The sequence below is a fragment of the Falco rusticolus genome, chromosome 13 (assembly GCF_015220075.1).
Source record: "Falco rusticolus isolate bFalRus1 chromosome 13, bFalRus1.pri, whole genome shotgun sequence".
Lineage (NCBI taxonomy): Eukaryota > Metazoa > Chordata > Aves > Falconiformes > Falconidae > Falco > Falco rusticolus.
Window position 1 is genome coordinate 21,305,872 of NC_051199.1, and position 12,822 is coordinate 21,318,693.

At 36.4% G+C, this 12,822-nt stretch overlaps 1 long non-coding RNA gene across 1 annotated transcript; it reads right to left on the bottom strand.

Annotated features, from left to right (window-relative positions):
- Positions 1-5,119: 5,119 nt before the first annotated feature.
- Positions 5,120-11,426, bottom strand: LOC119156465. Its single transcript, XR_005107153.1, has 3 exons — positions 10,388-11,426; positions 7,209-7,273; positions 5,120-6,189 (listed from the first exon to the last, which is right to left on the bottom strand). It is a non-coding gene; the product is annotated as an uncharacterized LOC119156465 (long non-coding RNA).
- Between the last annotated feature and the right edge of the window lie 1,396 nt (positions 11,427-12,822).

Genomic DNA, 12,822 nt, shown 5'->3' on the forward strand with positions numbered 1-12,822 from the left:
CTCAAAAGGATGTTAATTTCTAGAAGAATTTCAGCTTTAAAATGTTACAGAATATATATAAAACTAATGAGATCTCAGCCCCTTGCCACATGGATTTCACAGGGGAAAAAATTCCAGGTTACAAATTCAGTATCTGTCAATTGTTTTAACTTTGCCCTGCTCTCAAATACCACAAAATTTTTCATACATATATATTATGTAGTTAGTAATCTGCATATCTGTTTTACAAAATAGTTTCCAAATTTCCCTTTAGTCTATATTTGTTCCCCAGCCATTTGCTGCTTCCAATTGACTTGCACTGTTACCAGCATGCATAAGAAAAGTCACACCTACCTGACAGACCTGATGGGCACCAGAAAGGCTGTACTGCAAAGCTTCGGATGAGAGAAACCTCAGAGAGGTGTTCAAGCAGAGGAAATAGAAGGCATTAAATCACAACAGCTGATAGAACAGACAGAACTCTGGGAAGGATTTCCTCAAACTGTAAAAAAGCATTTTTTGTGCAAGGATATTTATGTTTTCTGCATGCATAAATCAATGAAATTTAACTACATACATGTTTATGACTTGAAAGATGCCATCATATGTTGTCAGATCTATCAACAATGGAACCATGATGGAACTTAGTCTAATATTCTTAGCTGATTTCTATTAGTTTTTATTTTTGAAAGAACAGATCATGAGAATTCTTAACAAGCATCTTGCTAACAACAAAATGGGCAGCAATGATCTTAATCACTTCACACAGCAAACATAAATCCCAGAAATGGCCAAAAATCTCAAGAGCTCTTCACACAGCTGCAACACCTCCCACTAGATTCAAAGGTATTTTACTGACAGTACCAGATTAAGCTCATGGATCTGCAAGGTTAGGTTAGGAAAACAGTGCCGTGTTAATAATTAGCACATTTCCACAACACACAGAAGGCTTGCATCAGCCTGATAAAAAGTCTTTATTTTGCTATTGCCCATAAAGTTATCCTTCCTTAATTTAAATTGAAAAAGCATAGCATCAGTGCTAAATATGACCTTTGAAGTTAAGATTACCAGACATCATTTTCCTGGTACAATTATTTTTATACACATATATAAGGCTAACATAGAAATACTGCTCTGCTTTCACAGATAAGGCGACACAGAAGCACCTATAATCTTCAGTCAAGAACTGGATCTTTACTGCATATATAAACAAATGTCAAAGTCATCCGTCAGTGGCCTAAAAAACTCCCGGATGTAGACTAGCAAAGAAAGAGAAGAGTATAGAAAAGGGATACAAAAAAATTAATAAAGTTTTTTAAAAAAAACTTTAAAAAGAGACATATCCTTGATACATCATAACATTCTTTGGTTCCAAATAAAAGGAACAAGAAACATTCCTACAAATTCCTAGTCTAGAACTTTGATGATTTCAATCAAATTCCACCCACTAATAGGTACGGTTTATTGCAAACAGAAATATAAGATGCAGTAATGTACATAAAGTTGTAAATGGAACATGCATAGCATCCTATGGCCTCAAAATGAGTTGTTGGGTTTTTTTCTATAAAGACTTATCTATCACAGAAACATAGAGAAAGGGCTTTACACCACCAGAGTCTGTGCTTGCCCTTTAACAGATATTCTTTGTCTCAGGCTCCAAAAATACATGTTACAGGATTAGCTGAAACTGAATGCAGTTGTCTGTAGAATTCAGCCATAGCTATCCCAAGTATCAATGCATTTTTAGCACCAAGTGCACTATCTTTCAAGCAGAGGAGTTGCATGTTTTTATGCACAGTTAAGGAGTCTGCTGGCCTGAGAGGCTACTGGAGCTCCAGCAAGCTACTGCCACTCTGACAGACTGCCTGCTGTCTCTCTAAGCAACTGGCCACTGTTACACTGCTAAGAAACTATGGCTACTTAAACTCAGGACATTTTGATCAGAAACAGATATTGCAATCTACCACAAACATTCTTTGTGATAGCAGGAGATGGACATGATAAAGCAACAGCACTTTAGATCTTTCAGCACATAACTCACTCCCACTCAAAATTAACTACTGCTCAACTCAGGATAATTGATTTAAACCATTTTCTTTCAAAAAATGCTGACACTTCTTCTTGTTAAGATGTTTGTTGATAATACTTCAGAGACTGGGCCCTGGACTGCTCAGAAGATAGCATGGGCAGAGGTGCCAGCATGGCTTGTCTGCGCATCATGGCACAAGGAAAAAGACTGCTCTGCCTGAAGCCTTAGGTATCCCTGTGAGTGGAATACTCACTGGAAGAATGAGGAATGAAGGACTGTCCAACAAAGCATACAGTGCTCTGGTGCTGGCTGCTCTAAATATTCCACCTATGCAGAGACTGGCTGCCACAGAACTACTCTGTTTAAACAGAGCCATTTAAGTAAAACAGAAGGGATACCCTACAGTTAAAACCAGAAATACCATATTAAGGGCTAACAAGCACTTGATGCTGAAAAAGCTGCCCCTGAATATTAACATTATGTCAACAAATGCACAACTTCCACTTCCTGAATCAGCTAGAAGAGATCACAATGGAGGTGCCTCAGGTAAAAAGAAGTCTAGCTGTATGAAAGCAAGGACCCTTGCAGCAAACAGTACGTTTACCTTTGAACCCTATCACAGGTCAAGTTTTTTTCACAGAGTAACTACTAGACTTGTTTCTTCTATAGTTCTGCCCTTCCCTGCCAGCTTCCTAAGTCTTGAGGACAAATTATCAGGAGAGGATAGAACCAGCTCATTTCGTGTTGCTGTTGGTATGCTATTATAAACGGTTGAAGTATTATAAACAGTATTACAAAGAAGCTGGAGGAACAAATACACCTGTGAGTGTCTCACAGGTCCAATTTATTAATCAGGAAAATAAAAGACACTACAATTTGTAGTCCCAGTTGCGCCACAGATTTTATGATCTGTGAATAATAAACAAAAAATAAATACAAATGATCAGTTTAAGAAGTCTTCCTTATCCAACAAAACTACAAGTATAGCATTGGATCCCTCTTTTTTAATTAGGTAGGGGAAAGAAGACATAAAAAATATGAACTGATATTGTGGGTGACGGCCGCATTATGAGCACTTATGCTCAACACTGTCCTTCAGAGGTTTTGTTCTACTCAAAAGGATAAAACTGGCAGAAAGTATTTTAAAGCAGTATTATCCAGACATCACAGCTCTACTGGATAGTAATGTCTCCTACAAGAAATTTGCAAATAAAAAGATATTTTTAAAAACTAGTTTGATGATAATTTTTTATCTCAAGTCTTGAACATTCTTAGTGAATGGACTACAATGGGTTACATGTAGTGATTTATTGGACTATTTTGTCTTCTTACAGAGTTTAATATGTAAGCCTAGAAATACTCTACAAGGACACCTCTTTCTCTATTACCTTTTACATCATGTGAAATGTTTGCTAACCACAGTCAAATCTGACTAAATGGAAAGTCCAAGTAGGTGCTCAAAATAACAAAAAGATTTTTCTGAGATATTTTGCATGTATTTTATGAATCCAGAAGGAACGAGCTGTTTTAAAAACCAACAAACAAACAAAACAAAAACAAAGACATACAAAACCCCCAAACAAAACACACAGGTCTTGCTAAACAGCAAATCTTATCTGCATTATAGACCTGACTGCACCAAACTCATGGAATCAGTATCAGGAATGCCACTAGTACAGCAGTTCTAAGTGACCACAATAATACTCCTTGTCTGTATTTTAATGCATTGGTACTACTGTCTCACCCCTGACAACCACCATCATGACCATTGAAAGCCAGATCTGAAATCTGAAGTATTTTGGAAGCACCCTGAGATGTTTGGGGATGGACTTCATGGAACACAAGAGAACACTGTGCATGTTACCCTGCTTTTTAAATTAAGATCAGCAATGCCCCCAGCCACCCAACAAGATATCATTAAGCATTGGCACTAGGAAAAAGTGGACACAAGGTTGTCCAGCGCTACTGTAGACATACCTTGTTTTGCTCATCAGCATCTGAGTGTGAAGTCTCACTGTGTGAGTGTTTCTGAGGAGAAACTGACATTTCTTTTAAGAAGATCACACTGAATGGTAACAATATAGTAAGAAAAATCAACTTTAAAAAAATGCCATTTTTAGGGAAATGTGAACACAGACACTACTTTTAACTGAATACAGCAATCAGCCCTGAGACAGCGAATCTAAACGGTGGTTAAGACCTTGAGGAGAAGGCCTAGGCCCAGGAGCATCAAAGTGTTAATGCCCTTTCCTTATCTCAGCACCACCCCACCAGTCTTTGAATTTCTCTTATCTCTTCTTTAACACACTATACTCACTCCAATTCCCACATTTTTCTGTAGCCTTTTTCTCCTTTTGTTTTGCTTGAAGGGACTCCTTCCAGTTCAGAGACTGCCTAGCTCTGCATTTTCTTATGATCTTTATGAGAATCCAGTTACACCATAAGCTGCTACATATATTCACTAAGGCTAAGTACGCTTTTAGTGTTCAGTGACTGAAAAATTTAGCTGGAAGGAAAAGTGTTTCTTGCAGGCAATGCAGAACCTTAGAGGGCACATAAGACTCAGGAATTATTGTCCTTTGTCTCCACCTCTTGCTGTTTAAGACATTACAAAAAACCCCCCAAAAAACCCCAAACTGAAAAGTCAGTTGAGTATCTTTTCCCATCCCAATCCAACTCAGATTTACTAAACACTCAAACAATCTGATTAAACACCCTAACCTTGGGCACTAGAATGATCTACTTATATTCAACAGTCGCTTCAACAGATACAACAGCTCATCCATAGAGTTGCTAACCTGTCATAGCAAGCATTTCCTTGTTCAGTTTATGCTGTACTGGATTATGTTCGCTAACAGAGGAAGTACTTTTTAACTTATTTGATATAACTTCATTTCCCCATTTCATTTTTTCATTACTGTAAACTCCCCTCAAAGATTCAAATCAGTCTATAATAATTATGCATAAAAATTAAGTACACATTTACACGCATTCTCAAAAAGAAGTACTAGTCATTTGTTGCTATGAGTCTTTCCTGCAACAAAGCCTTCTGAACAGGTGATTGAAATGATGGACATTTATTTTAAAAAATAATGCAAGTAATTTATTATATTAATTCATCATACTTTAATGCAAAACATGTTTGAGCTTGAAAGATTCAAGCACAAGGCTTGGCAACTTGAAACAAGGCACAGCTGGAGGTACTCCTGTGGGATCCAACCCATGTTTAAGAACCTTAGAGTGGTTTACAAACATTCTGCCACAAATGGAATGCTGTTGCTGAGAGTAACTCAATCTAGGAAAAAGTTTAGAGTGTATCCATAAACATAGATGAATAACAGGGGGCAAAGTCAGAACTCCATTCAACAATTTCATGCCAATTCATTTCTTCTGCTTACAAGATCACACCCTTAAAAACTTTAGAAGAACTAAAAAGCGGGAAAAGATCACACAGAGATAAAAAATTAATGTTCTCTACATGTCTCATATAATTCTTAATATTTATTTCTATTTTGACAGGTCCAAAAGTTTTTGAGCAAACTGGTGCTGCACTGTGCTAGGAACAGAACACAGTAAGACAACAAGCCTTGATACCAGGATAAGATCATGAGGGACGCTCTCTTGCTTTGTTATTGCTTCATTTGTTAAATAATCAATTAAAACCTATTAGATTTGACAAAGTCTTTAACAAAGACGGTATCTTGGAGTTCAATAATGTATAAAGGAGAAGGATAGGAAACTAAACAAAGAAAGGTTAATTATTATTTTTTAAAAGGGGGAGGGGAAGGAGACATTTATTTAACCAAAGTAATACGATACTGGTATGCAAGCCTGTGAAAGCACAGATTCATACATTATCTAAATGACACAATCCGAAGTCAACGATTTGTGTCTTTGTTTCCATACTCAGCAGTAGAGAAGCTTCCCATTAAGGCACTGTATACTGTATATTTCTCAGGGTGGAAAGTCTAATGCTCTGCTAAAAATCTAAAAAAGCAAAGCAATCAACGTCACAAATTTCTTCATGAATTCTAAACATATGAAAAAATGGTAGACAATCACAAAATATGCAGCAGCAATAGTTTCAGAAAAAGTTTTTTGGAAATTTTCCATGTTTGCTGTTTTATGAGTCAGTCATTAGGAGGCAGCAAATGGCTCAAAACCATGTGGGAAAACAAATCCTGTAGGAAATTGAAAGTGAATAGGATAGTAAGAACTAGGAGTGGAAAATTAATTCAGATATAAAAATGATACCTTCACATTCTCCAATTGAATCAGGTGTCAGGTTACATCAAAGAAAATACTTTGGAAGCTATTTTTAAAATAATTTGGGATCTCATTAATGGAAACCACACTCAAACTTTATAAGATTGACTTTGGATTTTTGGTAATGTTAAAAAGCAAAAGACTAATCTGAACCTGTTTTCCTGTATTATGCTTTCTAAATTGATATCATGATGTTGTACACACATGCATAAGGAACACAAAACAAATCGTATCTCATACAATTTCATCTAAAGCAAATAGCTTATAACTGGAAGTTCACAGTTCTAAATTATTTCCACGGTTTCTCTTTTCAAAGTATAATTAAAAAGCCAATGTGGTTTTACTAGTGCTTCATTAACAACAACAGTAAGATCTTAGCTAGTAACATTAATACCTCTTTACTCTTCCTACCAGGATACAGCTTAAGCCAAGGTAGAAATAACATGAGAAGCTTTCTTAAAAAATAAAAATAAAATTTAGAATTTCCATTATGAGTGTCTACATTTTTGTAAAATTACTGGTAATATTTTATATTGTGCAACCAGGAAGCTGTTTTTCAAATGCATTTATATTCTGAATCAAAACACAAGTGAAAAAGGAGAAACATTTTACATTCTAAGCAAGTCTGTAAATATGAAAAGATTAAAATATGGGCTAGGTTTGCTCACATCTTAGAATATGACATGTAAATTAGTGTTTATTTTATAAGCTCTATTATCTTCAACACAGAACAATGCACTTATCTGTATCTGACTAAACAGTTAATGGTAAGTAACAGAGATAAGAAGTGTTAAATCACATCAGTATTTCACATTAATAGATTCATACTGCTGTACAACATTCTTACAGTACAGAATTTGCAATTAATCACACATTTTCAGCTTTTCCACATTAATCTTGATATATAAATAACAAAAACAAGGCATAAACTTACTATTTGTTAGGTGTCCACACTGTCCTTTAGTCTGAGTCAATGGGAAATAATTACCACTAGGAAATCTGGTAAGCAGAAATACAATAAAAATAAACATTAGCACGCCAAAAAGGATAAACTCAGCTTTCCTGCAAGTATTTTTCCCCATAATACTTCACAGGCAAGGTTAAAAAAAAGAAAAAGAACCACAAAAAGCAAAGTTGAAAAAATATATATACACATTTAAAACATAGTCCAGCAGTGTTCAAGGATCCTTGCCTCTCAAACTTTAAAGCAGCACAGACAAATGTTGAGATGCCTATAATAGAACAAAAATCCAAGTTCTCAATCACTAGTTACGCAGTATGTGTCAGTAAGGAAGACAATTTCCAAAATAATGATTAATGTATTATCCAGATTTTTTCCTCTCTCTCTTTTCCCCTTCCCATTCAGGTTTTTCTTCTTATAAAATGCACATAGGTTTTTTCTTCCCTGTACCCTGACTCAGGCCTGGCTTTGAAATGCATTTCAATCTCTCAACACAGACTGCTTTCACTGCATTTAGAGTCCCACCAAGGCCCAGCTTTAAAAGCTACTGATTCTTTTTTTCTTTAGCCTTCCTCACAAAGGAAGGGTATTTTGTAAATTACCAGCTCGTTCAGATCAACAAAAGGTACTTTCATAGAAAGCCCCATTTGATTTTGCTCAAATTTGATTACAAGGATGGAGAAAAGGAAAGGAAGTCAAAAAGAAAAACCCCAGATGGCTTTTTCATTCATCTCAGTGAATGAGCTTTATCTGTGCCTTTTGAAACTGTAGCAGTGGAAAAGCATTTCTGTTGGCTTAAAAAACTTGACAAAAATTATTGGTTTGCCATTTCTCATGTAACTGCCATTGGGAACTGGATGAAAAGACTTTTTCATGGGATCGCCTGCTTGGATCAAAATAATGGAGATTAGGTATTTCATTATAAATTACAGTGGGAGATAGAGCAGGCTGTCATATTAATAGCAACCTGCTCATGGCCTTCAATGGTAGCTATTCTCCTAGACAAAGGACCAAGGGGGTTGTCTATTGAACTTGTACTTTAGGCCTGATCAATTTTCTATCATCAAGGCAAAAGGTGAGGTGACTAACAAAAGAATTCACACATGACTGACCTCATAAGCCTATAGATAAAACAGCTTAAAGAAACAAAACACATCCTGAAATTATGGGTGATAAACTGTATAAAGGAAAAAGAAGAGAAATGATAGAAAAAGGGAAAGAAAGAGCATGTGGTCTATAATTCTCCCTTCCTTCTTAGGTGAATGGACACATTAAAAGCTACTTGTTTTCAGCTGCAGATAATTGCAGCCTTTGCTTTGCTATGTTCTGCCTTAAATCCTTCCGTGTACTTTTTCCTCCAACACTGTTCCAGTAATTTCATTCACAAGTAACCACAGTACTGAGTTTAATATAGAACTCCCAAGAGCTGTAGCCACACACAGAAAGGATTACACATAACATCATAGGCAGAAAGGTGTCACACAGGCATTATATTTATAATCAAATTACAGGAATGGCTATGATCCTTTGAGTCGGTATGCTTTTATACAAAACCTTGCTAATTAAGTGAAAGTTGGACAGTTGAGTTATGTAACAAGGACATCCCCCAGAACTTGAAAGTCTTGACACCTTTTTCTTTCACTAAGATGGCATGTAATTTTATATGGTGTACAAAACAACATCTAAATGTCCATAATATATTTAGGTACCCTTACATGTATATTATCTGCCTTTCTTCTGCTCCCTAGGAGATGAGGAGCCTTCTAAAGGCTTTGCTGATCAGCTAGAGATACAGAGGGTGAAATCCTCACTCTCCTGGAACCAAATATATAGCAGCAAGATGTTCAGTGATTTCTGTCAAGATCAAGATTTCCTCCAGTTTGCTGTACAGATCGAAATTTAATTATCCAGAACACTTTTATACAAAGTACTATGGTTCTTAATACATCTTAATGCTGATGAAATCTCCTATAAGATGCTGAAGTGTTCATATCCCCTCCCATGACATTTTCACAACCAAGTCAAAAATGTAGAAGCATGCAAATATTTCTATTATTTGAAGGCCAAAACACTAGCTAAAGCAGCTGAGAATTTACCTTACATACAGTTAATAGCAGCTCAAGTGTAAATGGCACTCAGCAGTCTACTTTCATGACACCAGGGGGAGAGGATAGCAATCTAGAATTTGGTTTCCAAGTCCCAGCTACACAACCACCAGGAAGTCAGCCTGTGCCAAATTTTCTGAGATATTTAGGAATCTCTCCTTTCAGCAATACTGCAATTTCAAAACCAAAACCAGCCACTGATTTGTGTCCCTTTGCCACAGATCCACCTGTCTGCATAACAATATTTTATGTACAGGCACGGAAATAATCCAGGCTAAAAATGAACACTTGCTAGTCAGATAAGATCCAGAAACAGTCAGGTGGAACACACACGGAAGGCTACGAATTGGTGCAGGGGAAGAACTTCTGAATGACGGCTTTGCTTCAGAAGCCAATGGATTGCTGAATTACAGACCGAGTTCTACTGAAAACAAACGCATATTATTATTACACAGAAATATTAAGTAACTCATTCTAAACAATGTTTCTGGAAGTAAAGACAAGATGAAGACAGGCAAAACAACAGCACTATGTGTTAAGCCTTGGCTGCCAATGCAAAAAACTGAGAATCGCTACCAGAGCACATACCTCCAAGTAGCTCCTGTACATGACATTACATTTGAAATCAATAGAAGTCGTAGTAGTAATGGTATCTTTCCATTATCCCAGAGATGCACTGATGATTACTAAATGATTAGCAAGTAATCCCAAATTTACATCCTCTATGAGGGGCTATACTGAGTAGTTACAGAAGAAGGAGGTCTTGTAAGCATTGTAGATAGCTCTCTGAAAGTTTCAGCTCAGTGCTCGGTAGCAGCAATAAAGGCAAACTGAATATTAAGAGCTATTTGCAAAAAATATAGCCCAACCAGAAAACACATTTTTTTGTTACAGCATCAATATAGTTTGAGTACCCCATATTAAAAGTCAGAAGCATGACAACATATAAAAAAAGACACATAGGTGCAACCACACGCTTCAGAAGAAATAATTAAGCAAGCACTGACTGCCACTAAGACACAGACAGACTTGACTCACAGAACATACTTCATACAGGACTCATGCAATATTGTAATGCACACTGAAGACTTAATCAAAAGCCAATTACAGGGATTTTTTTCTGTTGTGCTTTGCATATTTAAGCCAGACTCCACTCACATTCCCACATTATAATGTGGTAACCCTTAATGGTAAAGGTCCATGCCTCTACATTTCACTTCCTATCCTTGCAAACCTGCCTATTGACAGGACGTAATTACGTTTGGCCACACTACTGCTGCTTATGTTGCTCTCAGAAGCAGAAATGAACATGAACCTAACCCCAAATCCAATTCTGTTGCTGAAACAACAGTACTATTTCTCTAAAAGTACATGCTGTACTTCCCACTCGGGACTTCTCCATAAAGATAGAGTATTGTTGCCCAACCAGTTACTCTTTATGATAAAGGACTATTTTTGTATCACAAGTTTGGATTCTGTGTAACACCTGCTTCTGGGTAAAAGCACCAGTAACTGGCACAAGGATACGGAATTAGTAATAGTTGAGACTATTTTTGCACTGCAAAACATTGTTGATACAAAGCCGGCTTAATTTTTCATAATTTTCAAATAGTGAGCCCCAGTAATAACCAGAATTAATATCTCCTAAAGCAGTTTTCATGAGAATTTGCAAATAGCTATTGCACTTTTGAATGATAAAATGGGTTAATAAAAATTAAATTCCTCAGGTGAATGAGGAAAGCTCTTTCTAAGCTTAACTTATGCATTCTGTGCTTTTATATGCACTCAGTCTGTCTGGACATATGATTCCAGGGTAAGAGAGTCACTGCCAAAGCTAATGAAAATAATTCAGAGAGAGTACTCTGATTAGGAAATGCCCACCTAGGTAATGTAATTACAAAATACATATCCAAATAGTGGGCCAGAGACAATCAAAACCTGGAGAATAACACCCCTCATAGAAAAAACAGAAAAGCTGTTTCCACTGGCTTTTGATGACTTTTGTCTGAGATGTCTTTGGTTTGTTCTCAGCTTCCACATCACAAACATATTGTCACGTTTTCCTCTAATTCATAATCTCAGCGCAAGACACCTGCAGAACAAACAAGATCTGTTACCCACAATGTGTACCAACTCCTCTGTTTGGCACAGACACTTTGAACAGCAGAATAGTTAACTGCTTTTCCCTGTCCCATTAGTTTTTGATGAAATAACTGCATTTAAAATACAAGTTCTGGGTTTGAAAGTGCATATCAAGGGTTTTTTCCAAATTTCTTTTTGAATATATTTTCTGAATAATTTTTGCAAATAATTCTTACAGTGCATTTTAAAGAAGTTCAGCAGATGTCACAGCATGATGTCTAGTGATAAGTCATACTGGCTGAATGAAATGTTTTGTTTTCTGAAGAGGCCCCATCTTACAAAAAAACTGGACTGCACATATGCTTACATGGTTCCCTGAAGCAGCACCTACATAAACAACATTCAGAAATGCCTATTTGTACAATCTCCAGTTAGAAATTTGATTTCTTGCCAATGAGCACACAAAAAATAAAACAAATAGGAAAACTTTCCTTGTAGCCTGTCAACAGAGGAACATAGATTTCCAGGACACTACTTACAGCAAAGGATGACAGTAACATTAAGCTTATAAATGAAGTGGTGCATAAGCATATACAGTAAAACTATTCCTCACGTTTCCTCAATTTATTTTGCAGTAACTAGATAAATAATGCTACTTGCCTGGATATCTCTCTCAAAGTCTTTTTAGACATACTGGGGTAGAATTGGTTTGTTTTTTTTTTTAAATAGCATTTTATAGTTTCCCTCCCTTACAGTTGTAGAAGTTTCATTATCAGCTTTAATTGTACTAGGCAGGAAGAGAGCTAATATGCGTAAAGAGTCTGCCACATATCATTAACATTTTAAATCACTGTGGTTGCTAAACTCAAGCAGTCTTAATAGCATTTGAGGAAGCAATGCTATAGGTCAAGAGAGTGAAAACATAAGCTTGCTTGTTTTGTGGCTTATAACCACAAAACTATGTATGTCTGCTAAATAATTTCAGGTAGAGCAGATAAATTAATGACATAAGACAACCTGAAAGTACTCTGCCAGTAACTTGCTTGTATTTGTACAGTAAAAGCTCTATTTAAGTGATTTGGCTCATTTTGATTGCTGCACTACGGTACATATAATGACTTGCTGGGCAGCCATTCCTGAGCACTCAGGATTTTAAAACAAGCATACTGAATTTCACTGGCCACCTAAAGGATGGCAGTGTAAGTCAAAGAGCATGTGTGGTTTACTTTAGGCATGAAACTACTTGAAAAGGCTCCCTCCTCCACACTCACACCTGACCTAGCTCTTTGGTCATTTTAAAGTTTCCTTGTCTTATTTCCAGCCCTTTTCTCCTTTTTACATTCCATTGCATTGCTTCCACTTTCCTGACTAAATTTCTGAAACCATTGTAAATAGGGAAC